This window comes from Artibeus jamaicensis, unplaced genomic scaffold (genome assembly GCF_021234435.1).
Source record: "Artibeus jamaicensis isolate MK-2021 breed Jamaican fruit bat unplaced genomic scaffold, CSHL_Jam_final contig_923, whole genome shotgun sequence".
Classification (NCBI taxonomy): domain Eukaryota; kingdom Metazoa; phylum Chordata; class Mammalia; order Chiroptera; family Phyllostomidae; genus Artibeus; species Artibeus jamaicensis.
Window position 1 is genome coordinate 10076134 of NW_026522014.1, and position 24426 is coordinate 10100559.

At 37.9% G+C, this 24426-nt stretch overlaps 1 non-coding gene across 1 annotated transcript; it reads left to right on the plus strand.

Moving 5' to 3' along the window:
* Positions 1-1924: 1924 nt before the first annotated feature.
* LOC119065361 (U6atac minor spliceosomal RNA) lies at positions 1925-2050 on the plus strand. Its single transcript, XR_005085582.2, has one exon. It is a non-coding gene; the product is annotated as a U6atac minor spliceosomal RNA (small nuclear RNA).
* The last annotated feature ends 22376 nt before the right edge of the window (positions 2051-24426 follow it).

Consider the following 24426-nt stretch of genomic DNA (forward strand, 5'->3'; position numbering starts at 1 on the left):
TATTGAACAAAAATGTCCCTCACAAAGCATAAGTGACAAATGTGCGTTGTATAATAAACAGGGTAATATTCTTAAAGCATATTAGAGAAGTTGAACTTCCTCAGAATTAAACTTTTTGCTCTGTGAAAATCTCTTGTAAGAGAATGAAAGCAAAATAGGGAGAAAATGCATATATAACAAAGAACTTATATCTAGAATATATACATTACTTTCAAAATTTAATATAAAACCCCCAACAATCTATTTAGAAAATAGGCAAAAGATAGGAACAAATGTTTCACCAAAGAGGATATAAAAAGATGGCAAATAAGCCCATGAAAAGATGTCCATCATCAGCTATTAGAAAATAAATATTAAGACTGCAGTAAGGTATCACTCCAGCCCAACCAGAACGTCCAGCACTGGTGAGATTTCAGAGTAACTGGGTCACTCAGGGAGTGTATCAGTGAGACAGACACATGCAAAATAGCCTGGCAACTCCTTAAACTCCTTATGTTATAGCCCGGACATTGTACTTGTATGTGTGTGTGTATGTGTGTGTGTGTGTGTGTGTGTGTGTATAAAGGTCTGTCTGGAAAAAGTCCAGCCATTGTTAATATAATGAGAATGGTTTGCAAAACATTGACATAACCTGGCTGCCAAGGAGAGTAGATTGGAATGTGCATGTGTGAACAATGACAACTTCACTGTACTAGTCAGTGGGGGTGGTAGATGCTGTTGAGTGAGCATGTGTACTATGTGGCCATCACATTCCAAGTGATTGAGTAAGTAGAGCAACAAATCTGTATCAGATTTTGTATTAAGCTCCAACATTACTCCATAGAAACTGTAGCAGATAACTCTGAAGGTCACAGTTATGGGCAACTGATGATTGGCAGGTACATCACGACAATGTGCCTGCTCATGTATCACATCTTGTGCAGAGTTTTTTGATGAAACATCAAATTACCCAGGTGACTCAGCCCTTCTACAACCCAGATTTGGCACCTTGCAACTTCTAGTTTTTCCATAAACTAAAGTCATCTTTGAAAGGGAAGAGATATCTTTTATCTTCTTCAATAAATGTCTCTATTTTTCGTATTATATGGCTGAACACTTTCTGCACAGGCTATTTTATATATAGTTCAGAGAAATAAAAACTTATTTTCACATAGAAATTTGAACATGAATGTTCATAACAGCCGTAATAGCCAAACCCTGGAAAGTACCCAAATGTCCTCTAATGGACATTAGAGGATGAATGTTTAATCCTTTGGATGAATGATTAAACATCCAAACTATGGAACTAATCAGCAATAAAAAGAAATGGACTATTGATACACACAGTTACCTGTATGAACCTCAAGGAAATTATGCTAAGTGAAAAAATCCGATCTCAGAAGGTTACATACTACATGGTTCTACTTACATGACATTTGTTAAATAACATAATTATAGAGAAAAAGAACAGATTAGTAGCTGCCAGTGCTTAGGGATGAGTGAGGGTGTGGATGTGGCTCTATGGGGTAGCAAAGGGTGTTTTGCGATGCTGGAATGGTTTAACCTCTTGGCTGTAATGGTGGATATGAGAACCTACACATATGATAAAATTGCATAGAAATAACACACACACAGGAATTCATGTACAAATGGTAAAATCTGAATAAGTTTACGGTTCTTTCTGCCATTCACTATATGATGTTACTGCTGTACTGAAATTATGTAGGACATTAATAGGCTGGGTGAAGGGGGTGCAGGATGTTCTTGTAACATTTTTGGTAACTTTTCATTATTCTGTATTTCAAAATAAGAAGTTAAATATTAGTTATGTAGTTTGTTTCAAAGTCTGAGAAGTCATTTACATTCTTAGAAATTAATTAAACCATGTTGAAATGCATTTGCTTTGGGAAGTTTGATGATTCAGTTGTTTAAAAAAATAACTCATGTGTTGTATGAAAGGAGAGAAGGTTAGCACTCCCCTTGACAAGGATGGAAGAGGCCCTTCGGCCTAACAACACACATCCAGTTAAGGCATTGCCACCTACTTTGTGGCATCTAACCACTGTTTTTAGACAACCAACTGTATGGGAAAACATATTTACCAATGATACCTCAGACAAAGGTTTAATCTCCAAAATATACAAAGAACTTACATGACTCCACTCTAAGAAGACATCTAACCCAATTAAAAAATGGGAAAAGGACTTGAACAGACACTTCTCCAAGGAGGACATACAGAATATCCAGAGACACATGAAGAGATGCTCAATATCGTTAGCTATCAGAGAGATGCAAATTAAAACCACAATGGGATACCACTTTACACCGGTCAGGATGACTATCATAAACAAAGCAACAAACAACAAATGTTGGAGAGGTTATGGGGAAAAGGGGTCCTTAGTCCACTGTTGGTGGGATTGCAGACTGGTACAACCATTATGGAAAACAGTATGGAATTTTGTCAGAAAAATAAAAATCTACCTGCCTTTTGACCCAGCAATTCTACTGCTAGGATTATACCCCAAGAATCCTAAAACACCAATATCAAAGAACCTATGCACCACAATGTTCATAGCAGCACAATTTACAATAGCCAAGAGCTGGAAGAAACCTAGGTGCCCATCAGTAAATGAATGGATCAAAAAATTGTGGTACATATACACAATGGAATTCTATGCAGCAGAAAGAAAGAAGGAGCTCCTACCCTTTGCAACAACATGGATGGAACTGGAAAGCATTATGCTAAGTGAAATAGGCCAGGTGCTGAAAGACAAATACCATATGATCTCACCTTTAACAGGAAGCTAAACAACAAAACAAACAAGCAAGCAGAAAAAAAACAAAGACACTGAAATAGAGAACAAGGGGACAGTGACCAGAGGGGAGAGGGAAGGGAATTTAAGGAGGAAAAAGAGGAGGGATTTGGAGGAAAAAGTATGAAAGACACAGGAATGAGGGCTGGGGGGGAGGAAATGGGAGGGAGGTGGGGAGCATGGGGCGGGGGTGGCTGGGATGGGAGAAATAGACAAAAAACTGTGCTTGAAAAAGAACTAAATAAAATTTAAAAAACCAACTCATTACCTCTATTAAATAATACAATTTCAAAAGAATTATAAGCTAGAGATCAACCGGAAGAGATCTTATTATGCTATTATGCGGGTCAAATATTTTAGAAGACTAATTTTTAAAAATTCATCTAATAATATAAAATAAGATTTAAAAAAATTTTATTTATTTATCTTTAGAGGGGAAGGGAAGGAGAGGGGGAGAGAAACAGCAATGTATGGTTGCCTCTCGTGAGTCCCCCTCTGGGAACTGGCCTGCAACCCAGGCATGTGCCCTGACTGGGAATCGAACTGTGATCCTGTGGTTCGCAGGCCTGCACTCAATCCACTGAGCTACACCAGCCAGGGCTAAAATAAGAATTTTTTGTTTATTCAAAAGCTTTAAAAAAGCTTTGATTTAGACATGCTGGTTACCAAATACCTTTTTGGAAAGTATAGTTCTTTATTATGAGATTATATCTTTTCAAATTTTAAAATGTATATAGTTTACTTTTTGTTTGATTTATATTCTGATGTAGTTTTTAAGCAATAGTTAAAATATAGTTGTTACAGAAATCTGGAAAGCTGGAACCACTGCCCTGGTGCAAGTAAAATATAATTCTCTCCCCAAATATTTGATTAATATTTTCTCAGAAATGCATCTGTTATAATGAACAGTGTACAACTGTGTTTATTTATTTTTAAAAGGTTTTATTTATTTTTTGAGAGAGAGGAAAGGAGGGATAAAGGGAGGAATAGAAACATCAATCTGCTTCCTCTCACACACCCCTAACCAGGGACCTATCCTGCAACCCAGGAATGTATACTGACCAGGAATCGAACCATCAAACTTCCAGTTCTCAGACTGGTGCTCAAGCCGCACTGGTCAGGGCATCTGTGTTTAAATTTTATTTTTATGCATATGGAATTCTGTTGAAAGGAAGGATAATAATTTTGGCTCCTGTTCCAAAGAGAGTGTGTTGAAATGGCATGTATTTTTCTTTTTTCCTCATAATTTTGGTTTGAATTTCTAAATGCTTGGCTTTTCTTGGGCCAAATTGGAATTGGCTTAGAAAAGCCCACACTGGCAGGTTTTTCAGCACTCTCTTGCATTTCAGTGTGGCAAATAGAATTGATTTCTGTTCCACAATTAAAATGTCAGTTCAGAAAGTGATTGAAAAGGGAACACAGTCATGTCCCAAGGAATTTCTTGAGCCTTGTTTTTGTGTTTTTTTCTTTCCCAAAATAAGATTTATTTTGTATGTAAATATGAAATTAGGTTTTCTATTTTATAATTCTGAAAATATTGAGGTATCATGTGCATTTATTTTGGACCGTTAATTTATTTTCCAAAGGAATTTGCCATCCCAGTGTTTTTGTAGACTTGAGTAGATTTGGTTATAGTCATCACACTTCCAACCTGAAAGCATCAGCATTCATCTTAGTGACATTGTCTAGCTTGAAGTTTCCCCACAATCCACTCCTCAAGGATGTCACATCGCTTCTGGTTCTTTTCAGAGAAGGATGAATACAAAAGACCAACAAGTGCTCTGATAAACCCATGAAGGCTTCTGTCACTCTTATATAAAGGATTTCTCCTTCTGATTGACTATCTGTGCTAAGTCATGTACTGTGTCTTATTGTAACTCAACAAATATATTTAAAACATAACGTAGTCATCTTGTATGTACAGAATAAGAATTATTTGTATAATGTACTAAAATTACTAAATTTATTCCTCATGTTCTTATTCCTAGGAACATGCAGACTGATATAGTCACATGTCCCACAGGCTTAAGAAACAAATTCTAGCTTAAACTTTAAAAAGAAATCTCATAAATTTTAATTGTACTTTCTTCTAACATGTCATTAGCTTTCTTACTATTTTGTATAGAATGTTCTGTCACAGAAGCGTTACATGACTATGGATTTCCTATAGAGAGACTTGTGTATTTTCACACACATCAGGACCATGGCCAAGGCACCTCCATATGTGAGTATAATGTTCAATAGATGTTAGGGCCAGGTGCTTTCAGTTGGGAAGTGCAGTTATCAAGGGAGTTTGACAATTTCTTGGAATTTATTTAGTGACTAAACTCTGGGCCCTCACAGTTGTCTTGTGGCCATGGAAAATGGATGCAATAGTATCTGTTTCTGGGTCACAAAGACAGGCCTTTAGGAGAAGGAGCAGAATCCTTTTCACTGACTAATCTGGGGACTGAATCACTTGGCCAATGCTTTTGGAGTCTGGTGCTCATGTCCCAGTGACACAGAACAGGACTTTAGGTGTTGCACAGATATTTTCAATAGTCATATATATATGTTAACATGTATTAAAATACAACTACAATTTAAACAAGTGATTTCACTTATATTACTAAGGTGAATAAAGTAAAAAAGCATGTTTGTTTAATGAAGATGTTATGTAAAGAAAACTCTATAATTTTGTGTTAATGTTAGGTGAAAATGGCAAAATTGGAAGGAGTTTTTTTTTAAATGAATGAGTTGTGTAGGATATGGAGAATGGTGCTAGTTGTAGGACACTAGAAAGAGGCAGAAGAAAATAGGAATTTAGTAATATTTGTTATAACAGGCAGCTGTTTACTGATTGTTATCATTTAAACTTGTTCAAACTTTTGAGGTAAGTGTTGTTATCCATAATTTGCAGGTTTCAACACCTGAAGTGTGCAGCAAAAATTTAAATACCAGTCTCTGTGCTTCCAAAGTTTAAGGTAAGAGAGCATAGAGCATAATCCTAAATAGACATGGGGGAGCCGCACCAAATTTCTGGGTCAGCCACTAGGCAAATGATCTGTTATTACGTCGTTTCCTGTTGCTAGTTTTCATCTTCAATGGACACAAAGGCTGACCCATTGCAGTCTGCTTTGCAAGTGTTACACACTAATACCTTTAACACAAGCAGAGCTTTTCAAGTGAAAAATAAAGGCAGATTACTATATTATTATTATTTTTATTTAGATTAGCTCAGTGGTTCATCAAATTAAAGTATGCATACAAAAATAGGTGTTTATGGGCAATATAATTCTAATTTTATTCTTTTATTTAAAGTACATAATTCTCTTTTCATCAACCATATTGTTTCTTGAACTTAATTATGAGATTTGTGTTGGAGAAGACTCATCTTAATGACAACCAATCACAGAAAACAGGTAATAAATAGAAATCCAGATGAAGTAGAAAAGCACTGTCAGTTTAAAAGGCAACTCCTTTTAAGATGGCTAGTTCAAAACCAATCTTCATCACTTCTTCCTGAAAAGAGTCATCCATTTCTAAAAAAGAGAGAGTCTTGATTTTCAAGATACCCATTGCAGGCAGCATGGTAGTGAAAGAGAGGTGTGCTTTTTCTTCTTTCCCAGGCTTACAACACACACCACTCTACACATACCCACACATGCACACACCACTCTATATATCATATACATACAATACACACATGTTCTACAAACACCCACACACATGCACCACCATCCCGTATACCACACATCCATGACACATACCCATACACACCACGCCATACACCACACATCCACAACTCACAAATACACACACTACTCTATACACAACACATACATACGTCACACAAATGCACACACCAGTCCACACATACCCACATACATGCACACACCACACATATACCATACACAAATTCACACACCTGGCACACACTGCTATCATCCACACACCCACACCCACATAGCCATACTTTAGAAACCTAAAGATGAAGGATTACATTGCCTATTTAACACCTCTTTAACAGTTCAAAGTTGAGATATGCTACGTTGCCTTAAAGCCCTGCTTCTAAAACGTACTAGAGCATGAGTCACCTGGGCCATTTAAAAATACAGTTTGGGCCCCGCCTCCTATTCTAGAAGAACCCAGAGAGGGGCCTGAACTCTGCATGTTTAATCCGCCTCACTTCTGAGAGAAATGGTTTCCTAGTAAGACTTGTCTAACTTGAGTGAGACAGGGTTCCAGTTACCCAACTTCAGTGGAGCTTAAGGCTCAGGCCCCTCTCAAGGTCTGCTGTGTTCTTTTCCAGGGAGGCAGGAGGAGGCAGTAGCCTCTGGCCAAATCTGGGGGTTAGGGACCAGTTCTAAGCAGGACAGCGCCAGTCCTGGATTTGGGGATGGGCCTCCCTTCCAGTAGTATCTCCATTGGCTCTTGTGGATCTGGAAACATTGCAGATGCAGCACTAAGTTTGACCCCAAGTAAATGGTCTGGACCAGCTGAACTGCAGTTTGGAAGCTCCCATGTCCCAGCTCATGGTTGTGTTGTTCACTTCCTTTCTACAGGACCACAAGGGGCAAGGGTGGGTTGGGAAGTGGGACCAGGGCTGATGTTCATGTTGGAGCAGCAGGGGCCTTTAGGAGCCAGCAAGATCAAAGGGCTCTGGTTCTCCCCCATCCATCCCCACTGCCTGAGCATGGAACAAGGGAGGGGAATACAGGTGCAGCATTGTGATAACAACTTGAGAAACTAAAGTAAACTTTTCTAAGCTTCTATAATAAAAAGACAAATTCTGATATGCTGTGCTAGAGAAAAGACTGAAGTATCTTTCTATTCTCTCTATAGAAAATGATATTGAAAAATTGTAATCATATGAAGGGATAAAAAACTGTGAGAAAAGTACTAAATGGTGGATTAGCAGGTAGTTGATATTAATGCAAATATGTATATTTTTATAGATTTTTAATGCTTTTTATATTTACCAGTTTCCTAAAATTATAAATGTGGTTTCTTTTGTTCCTCTAAATAATCACTTCTATATCTAATTATACACATATATAATGTATTTTCCTGATGGAAAAATTCTAGTAGCAACCAACTCTGGGTCTATTCATTGAATTATAGAAAAAGAATGATCACACAATAAGTGCCGGATTCTACCAAAGAACTCCCTGTCCAGGGGAGACATCAGCTTGCCCAGCTTATGTAAGCTTCCTGGTTCCTTCTCAGAAATATTAATTGTGTAGAATGGAGTCTGTGTCTGTCAATCAGAGTGAGATTCCACTGAATAACCAAAGCATGTTCCACACATCCATGCTCTGCCCAATGATTTGGCCATCCCTGTAGTTTGTCTAAGGAAAGGATCTGCCAATCAGTTCAGTGGGGTAGTTAGTCTCATTGGTTGACACTTGCTGTACATTAGTGACCTGGTTTATCTGTCAGTCTTCGTTAGTGTGAATCTGTATTCTTGAGACTAAACTCTTGTGGGATATAACCTCGAATTTCTAAGCTGGAAAAGCTACTGAGGAGCGGATCGTGAAATATGGTGCAGGTACCAGGGTAATCCCAGCTTACAGAGTACCAGCGTGCCTCGGGCAGCGTGCGCCATTCCAGTGAAATCTGTTCCTAGGCTCGTTTTGTGTGTGCAAGGTACTCATTTTCCTCTAAATCCTAGTACTTCATCAAAGGTGGAGAGGCCTCTTTTCAAGAAAATTATCTCACATCTCAGTTGTAATTTAGAAAAGGAGTCAAGTATTGTTTTCTGCCCTCTTTCATTCTTTTCCAGGACTCTGGCAGCTGGCATTTGGAAAGGTTCTGAGTGATGCGTATGAACTGCCCCCTCAGGATACGTTCTTTTATCACATGTTATGGCCAAATATATGTTTTTTCTCAGATTAGGAAAATGTTTCAAGACAATGAAATGTAGTCTTAAAATATACTCATTTATTTTACAAACATACTCCATAAACTACTATGGTTTTGAGAAAGTAGCCTGTATTCTCACCTATTCTTAAAGTTTATTTGTCAAGTTCAGGTGTTCTCCTGAATACCTTCTAACTGGAGCTCCATACAGCATTACATGAGCTTACAGGAGCTTATAAGCTGACATAAGTGTTATTTCACCTCACAAAAAAACATTAGAAAGGATTTTCCAGGATCTTGAGGATTTTTATGTCTTTTCTGCCAAATCCCAGTGTACATACAATGTTCCTCCCCACCCCACTCACCTCCCATGCTGTCCATTCACTTTGAATCGGCTCTTGCACAACCAAACCACACTACAAAATGAGTACATGAAGACACCAGGTTAAAATGAAAAATTATTAGGAAGTTAAGGGTTACTCATTTGCTGACTCATTGTTCTCATTAGGTGACTGAAAGGTAAATCCCTAAGAATGGTTTTACAGTTTAGTATTCCAGAGAATTGGTTGTATGGAACTTATCATAACACCAATGGTGATTAGCTTCTTTGACGTTATTTTTAGATAGAATTTATTTTGAATTTTATTTCATGTTATTTTACGAGATATATTGATGGTTGTTCTAGAGATGCTAAGGTTTAAACCATTTTGTTCACCAAACTAAATGTAATTGCCATTTCATTCTGAGCAAGTTCTGCAAACCCCACACCTGGTAACAGTTCCATCACTGCAGGGGATGCAGTGGAGGACTATGTCTGCCTGGGCCTCCCGTATGATGATAGTAGGCACTCACTGGACCTGGTGGTGAAGGCTCGCACATCCGAGTATTTCTCAGGACATGGCCCTCTGCTGAAGGGAGCTACTTCACTCAGTTTGCAAACTCTCCCCAGGGGTAAACCTGGTCCCTGGTGGAGGCAGGGGAGTGGGGTAGTGGGGGCTTGGCCTTGCTGCTTCATCCAGGACAGCGCTGAAGGAGGCCCTTGCATTTCCAGAGCACCCTGTAGGATCTGGGGCAATTTCAGTTGCTTTCAAGTTCAACTTCTGCCTGATCCTGCTTCTTTCACTCTTTTAAAGGGACTCCATCTCCAGGACATTCCCCAATAAGGTTACAGCACTCAAATTTCCTTTCCTTGGCCTTTTTCTTGGGGAGCCTCCTGAGTCTCACCCTGTGTTTAGTAAGGGTGCCAACAAAATAATATGTCTCTATCACAATCAGTGGTCATGGAGCTGCTAATCTGAAATGTATTTATATAATCATTTAGGCTTAAAATATAACCCTAAAGGCATGAATAGCTAGTAGGATCATCAATGACTATTAAACTGCTACCAGTGACATATTACAATATTTCTTGATGGTCTGTTTAGTTTCTTTTATAATCCATTTAGAAATTCTACTTTAGGCCTTGATTTACTAGGAGAAATTTAACTGGAGACATATTTCGATGTTCCCATATTCCAAAAAAATAAATAAATAAGAGAACCTCCTGTGAAAACAGTGATGACCTTGAAGGTGAGTAGGGTTGTCAGCTGTCCAATGTCTATGTGAGGAAATACATGATTTAAAAAGAAATCTGTGATTTCTCTCTACAGATGAATAAAGAAAATCATGAAAGCAATAGCATTCCTATGATTTTGTAGATAAGAATCCAAGTTGCTTCAGCTCCATGGGCTAAGAAAACATGTGCAAACAAAGTGTTAAGCTCTTGCTCCTCATGGCATGGATCCCTCAGTTGCTGGCTGATTTCCTGTTACCTTTCTTATGTCAAAGTGATTTATGGCTTTTTCCCAAAGACTGTCGTTAATAGAAGTGAGAATAATGACATTTCTCTTTAGGAAAATTGTGTATATTGTCAGAACCTGCTATTGCTTATTTTAATTTGGGAGAATCATAACTGTCCCTTGTATACGTGACAGTTGAGAAATATGGCAAATCTGACCTCCTTTTTACTTATGAGACTGCTTAGAGGCCAGAAATGAAAGCTTATGAAACCCAGTTTTGAGGGCAAAATTTCTCTCAACTGCATTTTGAAAGTGAAGAGAAGCTCATATTGATTAAAATTTAAGGGCTAGTCATTTACAAATTTTGATTGAAACCAAATTTTCCTTATTGCACAAGTATATTTTTAAGGAATTAGTAGTAGATTTTTTTTAGCTCCAGCATTGTTTTGTGAAAAACTGTAATTATTTTCGCATTAGTTTATCAGCAGACTTTTTGTAGAATATTTAAATAGACAAGAAAAAGTTCAAACAATATAAAATATATGTATTAAAATTAGTATACACCAATGGGGGGTAGACCTACAGTTCGACTTAGAGCCAATGATATAATATTTAAAAATATATTTTATTGATTCTGCTATTACAGTTGTCCCAATATTTATCTCCTCTTTATCCCCCTCCTCATGACATCACCCCTCCCACCAGCATTCCTTCCCTCCTTAGTTCATGTCCATGGGTTGTACATATAAGTTCTTTGGCTTCTCCATTTCCTACACTATTCTCAACCTCCCCATGTCTATTTTGTGCCTACCTATTATGCTTCTTATTCCCTGAACCTTTTCCCCCCATTCTCCCCATCTTCCTCCCCACTGAAATCCCTCCATGTGATCTTCATTTCTCTGATTTTGTTCCTGTTCTAGATGTTTTCTTAGTTTTCATTTTTAGGTTCGGTGGTTAATAGTTATGAGTTTGTTGTCATTTTACTATTCATAGTTTTTGATCTTCTATTTCTTAGATAAGTCCCTTTAATATTTCATATAATAAGGGCTTCGTGATGATGAACTCCTTTAAGTTGACCTTATATGGGAAGCACTTTATCTGCCCTTCCATTCTAAATGATAGCTTTGCTGGATGAGTAATCTTGGATGTAGGTCCTGGCCTTTTATGACTTCGGATACTTCTTTCCAGCTCCTTCTTGCTTGCAAAGCTTTTTTGAGAAACAGCTGATATTTTTATGGGAACTACTTTGTAGGTAACTGTCTCCTTTTCTTTTGCTGCATTTGAGATTCTCTCTTTAGTTTTAATCTTGGGTAACTTAATTATGATGTGTCTTGGTGTGTTCCTCCTTGGGTTCAATTTCTTTAATTTCTTTGGGACTCTCTGTGCTTCCTGAACTTCCTGGAAGTCTATTTTCTTTGCCAGATTGGGAAAGTTTTTCTTCATTATTTGTTCAAATAAGTTTTCTATTTCTTGCTCTAATTCTTATCCTTCTGACACCTCTATGATTTGGATGCTGGGGTGTTTAAAGTTGGCTCAGAGGTTCCTAAACCTCTTGTTCTTTTGAATTCTTGTTTCTTCATTCTGGTTGAATGTTTATTTCTTCCTTTTGCTCCAAATTGTTGATTTGTGTCCCAATTTCCTTCCCTTCACTGTTGGTTCCCCGTATATTTTTCTTTATTTCATTTTATATAACCTTCACTTCTTCCTTCATTTTGCGACTGAGCTCAATCAGTTCTGTGGCATTTCTGATTACTGGTGTTTTGAATTCTGCATCAGATAGGCTGGCTATCTACTTGTCACTTAGCTCTTTTTCTGGAGTTTTGATCTGTTCTTTCATTTGGGCCGCGTTTCTTTGTCTCAGAGCACCTGTTATGTGGTAAGGGGCGGAGCCTTAGGTATTCCCCAGGGCAGGGCAACCAGGTTAGCTGCACTGTGGCGCTCTCTGTGGGGGAGGGGGTCAGAGAAGGAAAAGTGCTATTTACTCCACTTTCGCCCCATTTTCCATCAATTCCCTCACTTCCCACAAACAGATTGTTTTGGGAAAAACGGATTTCGGTCACTTCCCCTGTTTCCCTAAGCAAACTGGGCCCTATCAGGTGCTGATTATCAGGTGGGTGGGTCTGTTTACATTCTAGGACCCTGTGGGCCTCTCCAGTGAAACTCTCCTGTGAGGCTGGGGGCTTCTCCTGCATCCTCAGTCTCCACAGTTTTTTATAGCTAGAAGTTTTGAGTTTCCCACCCTGAAACTCTAGGTTTCGTGGTCTCTCTTGCTCCCCAATTGTTCTTCCTCTCTTACTCACACACCAGTGTGGGACAATATGGTCAGCCAACCCCCACCTCTCCTCCTAGGTCCCTCCTTGCTGTCTCCATCTCTGCCCCTCCTACCAGTCTGATGAGTATTTCTTTAACTCCTTGGTTGTTGTATTTCAATTCAGTTTGATTTTCTGGCAGTACTGGTTGTTTCTTTTTTTTTGTTTTCAAATTCATTGTTGTCCTTTTGGTTGTTTGAGGAAGGAAAGCATTTCTACCTGTGCCTCCATCTTGGCCAGAGCCCCCAATAAAATACTTTAAAAATGTAATGTTCTCTAGTTTTATATGACATAAGGACATATATTATCCAAAGAAATGTCATGAAATTGTTAAAATATACAGTTATTATTATATCCGAAGCACTAACATGTGAAAGTAATTGAAACCATTGAGTGCTCTGGGGTGGGGGAAATAAAAGATATGTTTGGACTTTAACATAAATTCTCACATTGCAACCAATATCCTTGTTGTCATCATCATCCAAGCCCTCTTTCCCTGCTTCTCATAAAATTACATAGATTTACACATTCCCTCTGTGGTGTGGTGAACTTCAAGGATAAGTTCCAGTCCATCAAAAATATGGCGAACCATGAGAATTATGTCACATGAGATGAGCTTTGTTTAGGAAATTCATTCTCTAACATCCTTCACCTCTCTTGTGCTTTGGTTTAACCCCACTTTGCCCCACAAGTCTGGGTCTTCAGTTTACTCATTGCTTTGTTTCCAATGTGAGGACTGGCCCCCTGGATTGTTTTGGCTTTGGACCCTTCTCACTGCAGCAGTTCCTGGACCCAGAGCATAAATATGCTTCCTTTGGGCCCTTCCCCCAGGACTTAGCTTTCCATTCCTTCTCCCTGTGTGTCCCCCACCCCCACCTGCACACACATGGATGTGTGCTTCTCCAGGTGATCTTTAACTGAGTGAGGTCCAGACCAATTTCATTTTTGTTTTAAATTCAGAGAGGTGGACCAGGAAAATAACACTGTTTTTCTAATCCTAGCTATACTTCTACCACCCTGCTTTGGTTTTGGTCACTGAGGAATTTTGGTTGTTTAAGTGCAGATGTGTTTCTAAGGAGAAGTGCGTATGTTGTATTTGTTTATGTATGTGTTTAGAAAGACCAGTTCACCCATAATTCACCCATTTCAAAGAGAGTGTCATTCTGCTAGTTATGTTAGTTCCTACTCAACTTTAAAAATACATTTTGGTCTTACCGAACTGTTTAAATATAATAGTAAAATATTCATATAAGAAAATTGTAGAAATCTATCCAAGCAGAGGATTTTGTCCATTTTAAAGGAAGGAAATGAGATTATCACTGCCCTACTTATATCTTGTGGAGCACTCTGATTTTTAATACTTAATATATCAGAAGAAATGTTATTCGTTCTGCAAAGAAGCATACCTACATGTCAATGGAAATAAAAATCTGGCGTCATAGAATTTGATCAAAAGAATACTGCAGTCAAAGCTTTCCAACATTCTCAGAGTGGTCTTCAACCAAAATCTTACGCAAAAGTGAAAATCATGGAGTTGCTCTGATGGTGACAATGGTGGTGGCCAGGTGAGGGGGTGCAATTGCCACCTCAAAAAATGGCTACAGGGTCATCCCTTCAGAGAGTCAAGTGCTTATCAGATCATGATTTCAAAACTACATACGTCCATTTTACAGAGAGGGACTGAGGCCTTTTAAATGATAATACCAGAGTATTCAGGTAACTTGTGGCAAATCCTGTTTCCCCGGCTCATAGACTAGGTCCTTTTTTACCACATGCACGCCTGGACTCTTAAATGTCTGCATATGGATAGCAATATAGATATTGTACAATATTTACATTATCATTGTATACAAATTTCATGGAAAGTATTTTCAAAATGTCACTTAATTTTCAATTTATCTATTCTCAATTTTTGAAACATTTGAGTAATTTAAAGAGGTCTAATTAATATTTGATCAAAATATATTCCATGTGATAAAGCATCTCCTTTATTTAATTTAGTTCTGAATTCAATTACTCCATGGATGGCAAAGGAAAATATAAATAGCGCAAAAGCATTTCTGCATTTTCCAAGGCAAAAGTTGGCTGCTGGTTGGCAAGTTTAAGCAGATAAAGAATAAATGCCACCCTATTTTAAGCTCTTTATCCAGTTAGCTGTCTGAAATGATTTCACAGCTCAGGCAGGAAGGCTAGCTGGGTAAACAGAACATTCACAAATAAGTTCTGTGTGGAAATTGAAGGAGCCAGGAGAATGTTAGGCCTTATGACAACTGTGGTGTTTGAGTCCAAAATAAAAGCGCTATGGTGATTCCCCACTGACTCAGGGAGTGGTTACCCCGCCTTGGAAGTTATTTCTTGGTGTTCTGTTTTTAGAGGTTTCTAGATCTATTATTAAAAGGGATATTGGATGTCTATAGCAGGGCACTGAGTTTGTCTTTAAAAAAAGATAAAAAGAGCCTAACTCCATACTGTTTCTCACTGGTCACTTCCGGTTGGCCTTTTTGGCCTGTGGGAAAAAGCACAGGTGTGGGATTTTCTTGTTTGGGATCTGAAATGATGCTTTCAGACTCCTTAAAAGCAAAAGAAGCCCCACACGTATTTGGGCTCCCTGTTGTTAGGGGAACTAATGCCCTGTCGGATAGCACATTCCCTTTAAGATTTCCTGTATCATTATGGCTTCCTGGAGTCACTGACTCATATACTTCTATCAAGATGTGAACTCATTGGCAACAACCTCCTCCTACCTGAGTAGGCGTGATTTTAATTTTACTGTGACAGCAAACATGTACAAAGGCAGGTGCAGCTGAGATAGTCTTTGGCCCTCGGGGCAATTACAGGGAGCCTACATCTCTAGTGACTATTGCACACTGCTGCCTTACAGAAGGTAGGGACAGGGGAAGATGGGAGGCTGGTGAAATTATTGCTGTGGGTGAGGCACTGAATGGTTGTAGACACAATAAAATGCTTCCTATGTGGAAAAGTGTAAACCTTAGGTGCAAAGTCCGTAGGCTCTGAAAAGTGGCAGGGCAGTCTAAGCAAGAGAGTGAAGTGGGAAGAACTCAAAGGTTGTATTTAATCTCTCTTTTGATTTCTCTTTCTCCTTAGATATCCAGCCCCTTTCTACCTACACCACTTTCATAACCTCTAGGATTTTCCATTTAATATTTTACCATGGACTGGATAAGTGCATATTTTTTATGGACGCTGGACAAATATTCCCCTTTTGTGTCTTTGACTCTTGCTCTTCCTACCTTCTGCTAGGAAAGTGTTAAACTGTTTCAGGTTAAAGTTCTCAATAGCAACGTGGTGAGGGATGAATGAAATGGGCTTTAGAATCAAACAGACCTGGGTTCAGTGTTTCAACTTGTCTTTCATTTTTTAAGATTTTACTTATTTATGTTTAGAGAGATGGGGAGAGGGGAGAAAGAGAACGAGAGAAATGTCAATCAGTTGCCCCTTACACATGCCCCAGATGAAGACTGGGCAGGCAATCCAGGCTCCTGCTCTGACTGGGAATCAAACCTGTGACCTTTCGCTTCGCAGAACATCGCTCAAACAACCGAACACTGCCAGTCAGGGCTCACCTTGTCTATTATGTGTGACTTTGGGCAACTTATTTAAACTCTTACAGTCTCAATTTATCTGAGAAGTGGGGAATAACAACTGATAACTCATAGGGTCATTTTAAAGAATAATTGAAGTAAGATATGTAAGGGGGCTTGTATTTTAAAATGTTAGTTTCCTTTTCCTTTCCAAGTCACTACCATTGCTACCCCACATTTATAGATTATCAGCAGCATTAAATCTCTGCAGTAGCTGATGATGGAACTTTTGAACATGAAAGATATCAATAAAGTGGAAATTCCTAGGGAAAATTCTTTTCTGAGAGGCTTTTAAGTTATATGGGTAATTATATTTGAGTGGTAAGGAGCATGTGTAGGCACAGAAATTTAATCATATGTGTTGGGTATCTTCTTAGGCCTTCCTTTTTCTATCTTCATCTTTGCTCCAGGAACTTGACTCATTTATACCTTATCGACTGGCCCTTGTGCCTTCTGGCTCTTGGTTAGGTTTGCCACTGGGGAATCCTGGCATGAGATCCAGAGGTATTTATCCTCCTTGTAGAGAGGTTTCCTAGAGTGGCACTGGTGACTGAGGCCATTAAAGCTGCCATTCCCTGTATGCTCCCTGTTGGGTTGTTGGACTGGAGATAGAAAGAGAGTGACCTCCCTGCCAGATGGCCTAGGACTGCCTGTTTCTCCTTGGAAGGTCACTCATCCTTTCAAGGTGGATGTCTCTCTGCATGACTATCTCCTTCCTGATCCAGTGATTGCTCCCTCTTATGTCTTTATGGATGTAGGGGTGTCAACTCGTAACCAGCTTAGCATACTTGCCTACTTCTTGTAATTCTTTTCCACCCACACCTCTGTAAATAGTCCCTTTGTAAATGAACCCTTCCCAAATTATCCTAATTTGAGTGCACCATCTGTTGCCTGTTGGAATCCTGATGTACATACTAGTAAATAGAGTGGAATTGGAGAAGAGGACTAATTCCTCAAAAAAAACCACAATTTTTGTAATGAAAGCTAACAAGGTGCATATATTAGAATTCTAAAGTTCATAGGTGTTCTCTAGGACATGTTTTGACTTGAAGTGTCTTTTAATAACAATTGTTATTGTTGAAACTTCCTCTGTGATCTTGTTCAATCAATGGTGCTTGGGAAGTAGAACACAGAACCAGAAGAGAAAAAGATGAGTAAAGACCACAGGGTGAATACAGATGTGTGGAGGATACTCTCATGCAGAGATTTAAAGGAATTGTTGAAGTAAATTTAGATTGTCTGTTACAATTGTGCCATAAATTATAATGTATTTCCTTTCGGTCTCTCTGAACTCAATGATATATCTGGGGAATAGAGTTTCCTCATTCCCCTTACACTGGACAGTAGAATGATCTCACTCAGACTATTGGAAATGAAACAAACATCTTAAAGATATTATTTGCTAATTCTTGAGTATTCTCTTCATGTTGCATCTGGTTCCTTCTGGTTTAGTTTTGGAGAGTTCTGATGAGACAGCACTAAATAGAACAAGAAATTTTGGGAACATTTAGGAGCCTAGGATGGTGGTGACATTGATGAAAGCTACTCCTGGCCCAGACATGGGGTTGGTCAAGAATGGCCAGCAGCGGGGGACTCCTATGAGGCCCAAACTTAAAACCCAATCTCCAGACCGAATTAATATTTTATGTAAAATAGGGTAAAAAACTAAAACCTAAAGCAACCGCAACAACAAACTGTATAGCCAAAAAAGAATTCTTATACTTTCTAGACATTTTGCCTTTAAGACTGATGGATACAGCAAGCAACATTGAAAATGTCAGTTTATTCTTTCCAGGTATTGAAAACTTTACTCTAATTTGAGCTGTAAATACCTTTTTACCTCATATTATTTATTTGCCAACAACTGCTTCAAGAGATGGACTGCTCTTCCCTGGCAAGCTTCTCATCCATTAATAAAATAATAAACTTAAATCAGTGCATACGTCACAGAGAACTGGCAATGTTTTAGATTTTTGCCTTTTGACTGGTGTTGCATTAAACTAGACTATAAGGAGTCTAGTGATAAATGTGCAACTGTTTCTACTCATTAAAGTTTGCATTTGCAGAGTAAATAAGTGTACTTTTGGCACAGATGTGAACAGAGAAGAATAGGATGAACAATCTTGCTGTATGCCCAACAATACAAAAGAGTCCAAGAGAAGAGATTAGTTTCTATGTGGCTCTTCAGACACGTTTATTTTATGAAACAACATAGTATTTGTTCAAACAGGATGATCTCTGTCACCATTTCTTCTACTGAATACTTATTTCTCAAAACTGTTTAATTACTTTCCCACAAAGAATTCTCCACTTTATATTTATTGAAGAAGAGCTTATTATTTCCCTTACTTGAGTCTTTTAAAAAAGTCATTTTCTTTATGTTGACTTATTTATGGTTGATACATGCTATGGTCAGATGTTTAAAAATCCTTTAATAAGGTCTTTATGAAGAGCCTACATAGTTTGACTTGAGATGGACACTTTGTGATGCTGAGACCTGGTATAAATAGATGGACTCAATTTGGATTTTGCTGAGACCACAGTGAGCCAGAAAGACTTGTTACACCCCATGCATGCCCTGATGTATTCAGATTGTGTGTTCATAGATTCATACACGCCCCCACCTCCAAGAGTGGACTTTCCAACTTTCAACAGAATCTCAAAGCTCTATTTTGATTTAAAAAATATATATGCAAGTAATAAATGAGTTTTTTTCTCCCTTTTTAAATAGTGGTAATTGTAGAGATGATAAGTTTTGTGATAGTAATTCTTTTGGTAAGTCTTAACCGTTGCTCTACGCTCCTGACTTATGCTTGGTCATCGGGCCAGTTTGGTCTGCCCGCCACCCTCTTCCTTCTGGATTTCTAACAGAAAGTTCCTTACTCCCCTCTGAAACCAAGGCAGTGATCTAGCAGCCATACCCAGACCCACCTGGGTCCACATTAGTGTGACAACAGGGCCAGGCAGGGCGATCAATACATGTTTAGGAAGGCCTTGTTTAGTACATTACAAAGCGGTTCTCTGCTAACTCAGCCCCAGGTCTCTGCAGGGTGCAACCACAGCGATTCAAAAAGATCACCACACTACCTTTAACCATAACACCCTCTACCTACAGCATCTTTAGTGTTTGTTTTTACTTTCTGTTCAATGATATTCTTGGCACATAATTTAGGAATAAATATGGCTTTTTCCCCAAGAGTAAAGCAGTTTAATTCTGCTTGGTAGTTTAAGAGCATAATAATTTGTGTATGATGAAGTAAAAAGTTGTAAGGACACCAAATATATAATCAAATTGAATTCCATGTATACAACATTATATGATGGTATAATCTTTTTCTGTGTAGTTTTTTAATACATTCCTTTTAAAAACAGCTTTATTGAGATATAATTTATATGTATATACTTCACAATTTAGCACAACTCAATGGTTTTTAGCATATATATATATATATATACAATTGTGCCACCATCAACAAATCAAATTTTTGAACATTTTCATAATCCCTAAAAAAGCCTTATTTAGTCTATATTTCAGCAGTCACTTTCCACTACCTGCCCCCTCTTTCCCTTTCTTCCCTACTGCTGCCCAGCACTATACAACCACTAATCTACTTTCTGTTTTTATAGGTTTGTCAATTCTGGAATTTCATATGAATGAAATAATATCATAACCTGGCCTTTTGTGACTGGCCTCCTTCACTTTCATAACCCTTTTGAAGCTGACCCATGTTGGAGCAATGATAATACTTCATTGCTTTTTGTTGACAAATACTATGGATAGTATTTCATTGTATGGATAGAAAAATATTATATCTTGTTTATTTATTCACCAAGTGTTGGACAATTGGGTTGTTCCAGATTTCTGTCTCTATGAATAACACTGTGATGATGTTCATGTGCAAGTGAACACATGTTTTCAATTTCCTTTGGTTTATTATCTAGGAGTTGAATTGTTGGGTCATGTAGTAACTTCATGTTTAACATTTTCAGGAACTGCTGCACTATTTTTAAAAGTGGCTGTGCCATTTTACATTTTCTCCAGCAGAGTATGAGAATTCCAACTTCTCTACAGCCTCATGAAATATTCATTGTCTCTTTTTATTATAGCTATCCTGGTGGTTGGGAAATGCTATCTCATCATGATTTTGATTTCATTTCCCTAGTGACAAATGACAGCAAACATCTTTTCATGTCCTTAGTCCTTTGCATATCTTTCTGGGAGAAATGCTCCTTAGAATTAATACTCCATTTTTACTTGGGATGTTTATCTTTATTTGTTATTAAGTTGCAAGAGTTTTAAAAATGGTTTCTGCATATTAGTCCTCTATTAGATTGATCTAAAAGTATTTTCTCTTATTCTGTGTGTTATTTTTCTCTTTATTCATTATATCCTATGCAGCAAAAACATTTTAAAATTTGACAAAATCCAATTTATCTATTTTGACTTTGTCATTTGTACTTTTGCAGTTAAGCCTATGATCTACTTTGAGTGGATTTTTCTGAATGGTGTGAATGAGATATCTAATTTCTTTCTTTTGCTTTTGGGTGTCCACATAATTTTAATGTATGCAAATGGCACTCAACATGGAAGTAATTGCTTTCTCTGGAGATTACTTGAGGCCTTTAATTCTCCCTATAGACTATAGTTAGACGACATGAGATGGTTCAATAAAGCGTCTACAAGGATAACATGTAGGCTTTATCTATCATATTCTGCACCAAACCTATTCATTTAAACTAGTTTTGAGAACTGTTTGTAACATGTTTATTTTTTGAAGTTGCAGAAAGTCTAACACCACAGAATGACTGAAACAGTATAGCAGGAATGGAGACCCTTTCTTTCTAAGGCTTTAGTACCTGAAATAACTCACATGGCTAATCCTATATTGAGCCCAGAATTCAGAAATTTTTCTCAGTTAAAATGGTATTGAGAAAATTTTATAGCAAATAAGAGTAAAAATAAAATTGTCATTTGAAGTGCTTTGGGAAGTTATGTTTACTTAGTTGGTCTTATCTTTGTCTTTCTCCTGGGTTTATGATTCAAACTCTTAAATTCAAATAAAAAGGATTAAGCTTTTTTGACATGGATATTTTTAAAAGCTCAAGTTTGTGGTCACAGAAATGATAAGAATCTTTTTGAAGGAAATACATTCTAGTAAGTGAATTGTAATATTTTTTACCTTCAGTTGGGAACAACTTTGATACTGGAAATGAAAAGAACTTAAGGTGTGAAATTTGGAAGAAAGAGGCTACTGACATTTGAATGACATAAAAGTAAGTTTAATACATACAAAGTTAAGGGTGATCAATACAAATCATCAATGGCCAGGCCATTTAAAATGGCTTCAACAGATAAGTTTCACAAAAATGACTTTATGTTTGAATACATCAAATTTTACCCTCAGAGCCAATAGAATTAAGTGTGAATTATGTAAATTTTTTTTTTTTAAGATTTTATTTATTTATCTTTAGAGGGAAAGGGAAGGAGAGAGGGAGAGAAACATCAATGTATGGCTGCCTTTCGTGCGTCCCCTGCTGGGAATTGGCCTGCAGGGAACTGGCCTGCAACCCAGGAATGTGCCCTGACCGGGAATCGAACCGCGATTTTCTGGTTCGCAGGCCCGTGCTCAATCCACTGAGCTACACCAGCCAGGGCCTTATGTAAATTATTTAAGTCCAGGTGTCCTATGGATTCCAGGTGGATATCCAGGGAACATAAAGTCACTGAATGAACAATAGCAATTCATCATGACTTAATGTAGCCTTCACTTGCTTAGTATTCCATCTTAAATGGACATCTTCCCATTCAGTTATTGGTGGAAACTACCCTCCCCCCAAATTTTGGTCTAGTACTTCAGTAAGGTGAGGCAAGCATATACATCCCTCTCTCCTTCTTATTTATCTAATTATCTAAATTTTTTGGTAATTAGTCATGATATTTCCATCCTGCTTTTAAATCCATTATAACTACTGGGAGTGATTAAACTATAATTTGTTTCTCCCTGTCTGTCACGGAGGCAGGATGAGGTGGAGTTGGTGATTATTATGCTCGAAATACCAAGAAATAAGATGCAATTATCTCAGTTAGTGTGGACTTCAGCAAGCTGGTGCTACTTTCTTTCAATAGAAGGATTATTTTTAGATATTAAGTTCTTTTACATGATGTTAACTTGCAGGGGTGAAATTAATCTTTATGAATCGGGGCTACTTTTGAGAAGTACTGAAGGAAAAGCCAAGAAGTAATTTAGCAAAATGGCTTTTGAAATGATTAAAATTAATTACAGCTCTGGCAAGAGGTTAGCCTTAAGCCAAGGGACCTTACATCTCCTCTGCAGTCAACCCCAGCTTGCCAAGTGTTCACCCTCAAACACTCCATTCTAGCCTATCTCCTTTTCTTTAGTAACTCCTGTTTTTCCCCCAAAGATGGCTGCTTGATGTTCCTGGGGGACCCTTCACTTCCTGTTCAGCATCCCGTGTTGCTTTGTAACAGCCTAAAAATTACTTCAACAATGCTTTGTGTGCTAACTCAATTACTGTGCTTGCTCTCCAGTTGCCATGATGTGAATATGGGAAAGGCAATCTGCAGCCAGGGAAGAGGGGAGGCGGTACCATGACAAGCCCTTGGAAGAATTGTTTTAGGACTAAATTCTTGCCATCCAATGAAGCCAACACTCTTTTTGCCAATAGTACAACCAGCTATATTTAAGACTTACACAACCAACACTCTTCTTCAACAGTCCTTTCTGAGAAATCCATAAAGTGATTTTTATCAAGTAAAGTCAATACCCCTGCTGCTTTTGGTTGAGTGATTATGACAGATAATGCCTGTGCTACCCCTTATTCCCATGTTACTTTCTAATTCCAGGAGAATTTGCAATAATAGAGTCTTCTCTAACAGTACACAAGTACTTAGCAGTTATGTGGGTGATTAATGTCTCAGAGGACACTTTTTAAGGGCAGGCACAGATGTTATCATTGTAGATGTTGGCCAAAGTTGTTTTAAGGGATAATAGTGTTTGTAGGTGCATGCTGACCAGTTATAAGTAGAGTCATCATATTATATGCATGGAAAAGAGCTAATAGATCTAGCTTTCTTATTTTCCAAATGAGAAAAACAGACTTCAGGACTTGACCAAATAACACAGTCAAGAAGAGGCTAGAACCCAGGCCTCAAAGCTCAAGCACTGGTAATGCAATTCTGGCTCTCCCCTTTTCTTCCATGGACCCTCAGGACTAGTTTATTCATCCACATAGCCTTAGAGAAGCCTGTTGTTAAACTCTTACTGTGCCTGATAAAAATTATAGTTTATCTTATGTGTAATATGTATATGTAGGGAAAATCATAGTATATACAGTAGAGACTTTGGTACTCCCCACAGTTTCTTGAATCCACTGGGGGTCTTGGAACACATCCCTAATGGATAAGAGGAGACTATTATATCTTCAGATGTCATATGGAATGTATTTGTACTCTTTCTCTTTATCAGTCTTATCAAATCTACCTACTTTCTTCTTCCCTTTTGAAAATATCAGATTTTATTTTTGTTTTTGCTTTCTGCTGTATTTTTATGTCTTCGTTACTATTTCAAAATTCAAAAAGCTTGTTTTTGCCTGTTCTATTACTTCTGTCTTGTCAGACAAAAATTTTCCACTCTTTTATTTTGTTGCTTTTCATTTATAATGTTAGCTTTCCTTGAATCATCAAAATTTTTGGTTGGGAAATTTTCTTCTTCTTTGAGATTCACTGATAGATTATCAGATTCCAGCACTATTTGCAGAGCAGGTAAAATGACCAAGTATGGGTTAGGAGATCTGAAAACCTTCAATATATGCCTTTTAATGTAAAATTTTGCAATGGCACCATGGTGCTATTTACTTACATAAGTTAGACAGGTGTGACTTCATGTGTGGTTTTCTAGCATGTGTGACATGGAAATTAAATTTATGAAATAGAAATACCAGTGGTGGTGATAGGAAATGGATGAAAGAAACTCCCTGGATTAATTTTTGGGGGGAGGTACCAAATTACTTTATTTGAAGGAATGGTACACATGAAGGACATAAGTGGATGATTGGTAGAAGTTATAGAAAAGGTAAACGTGAC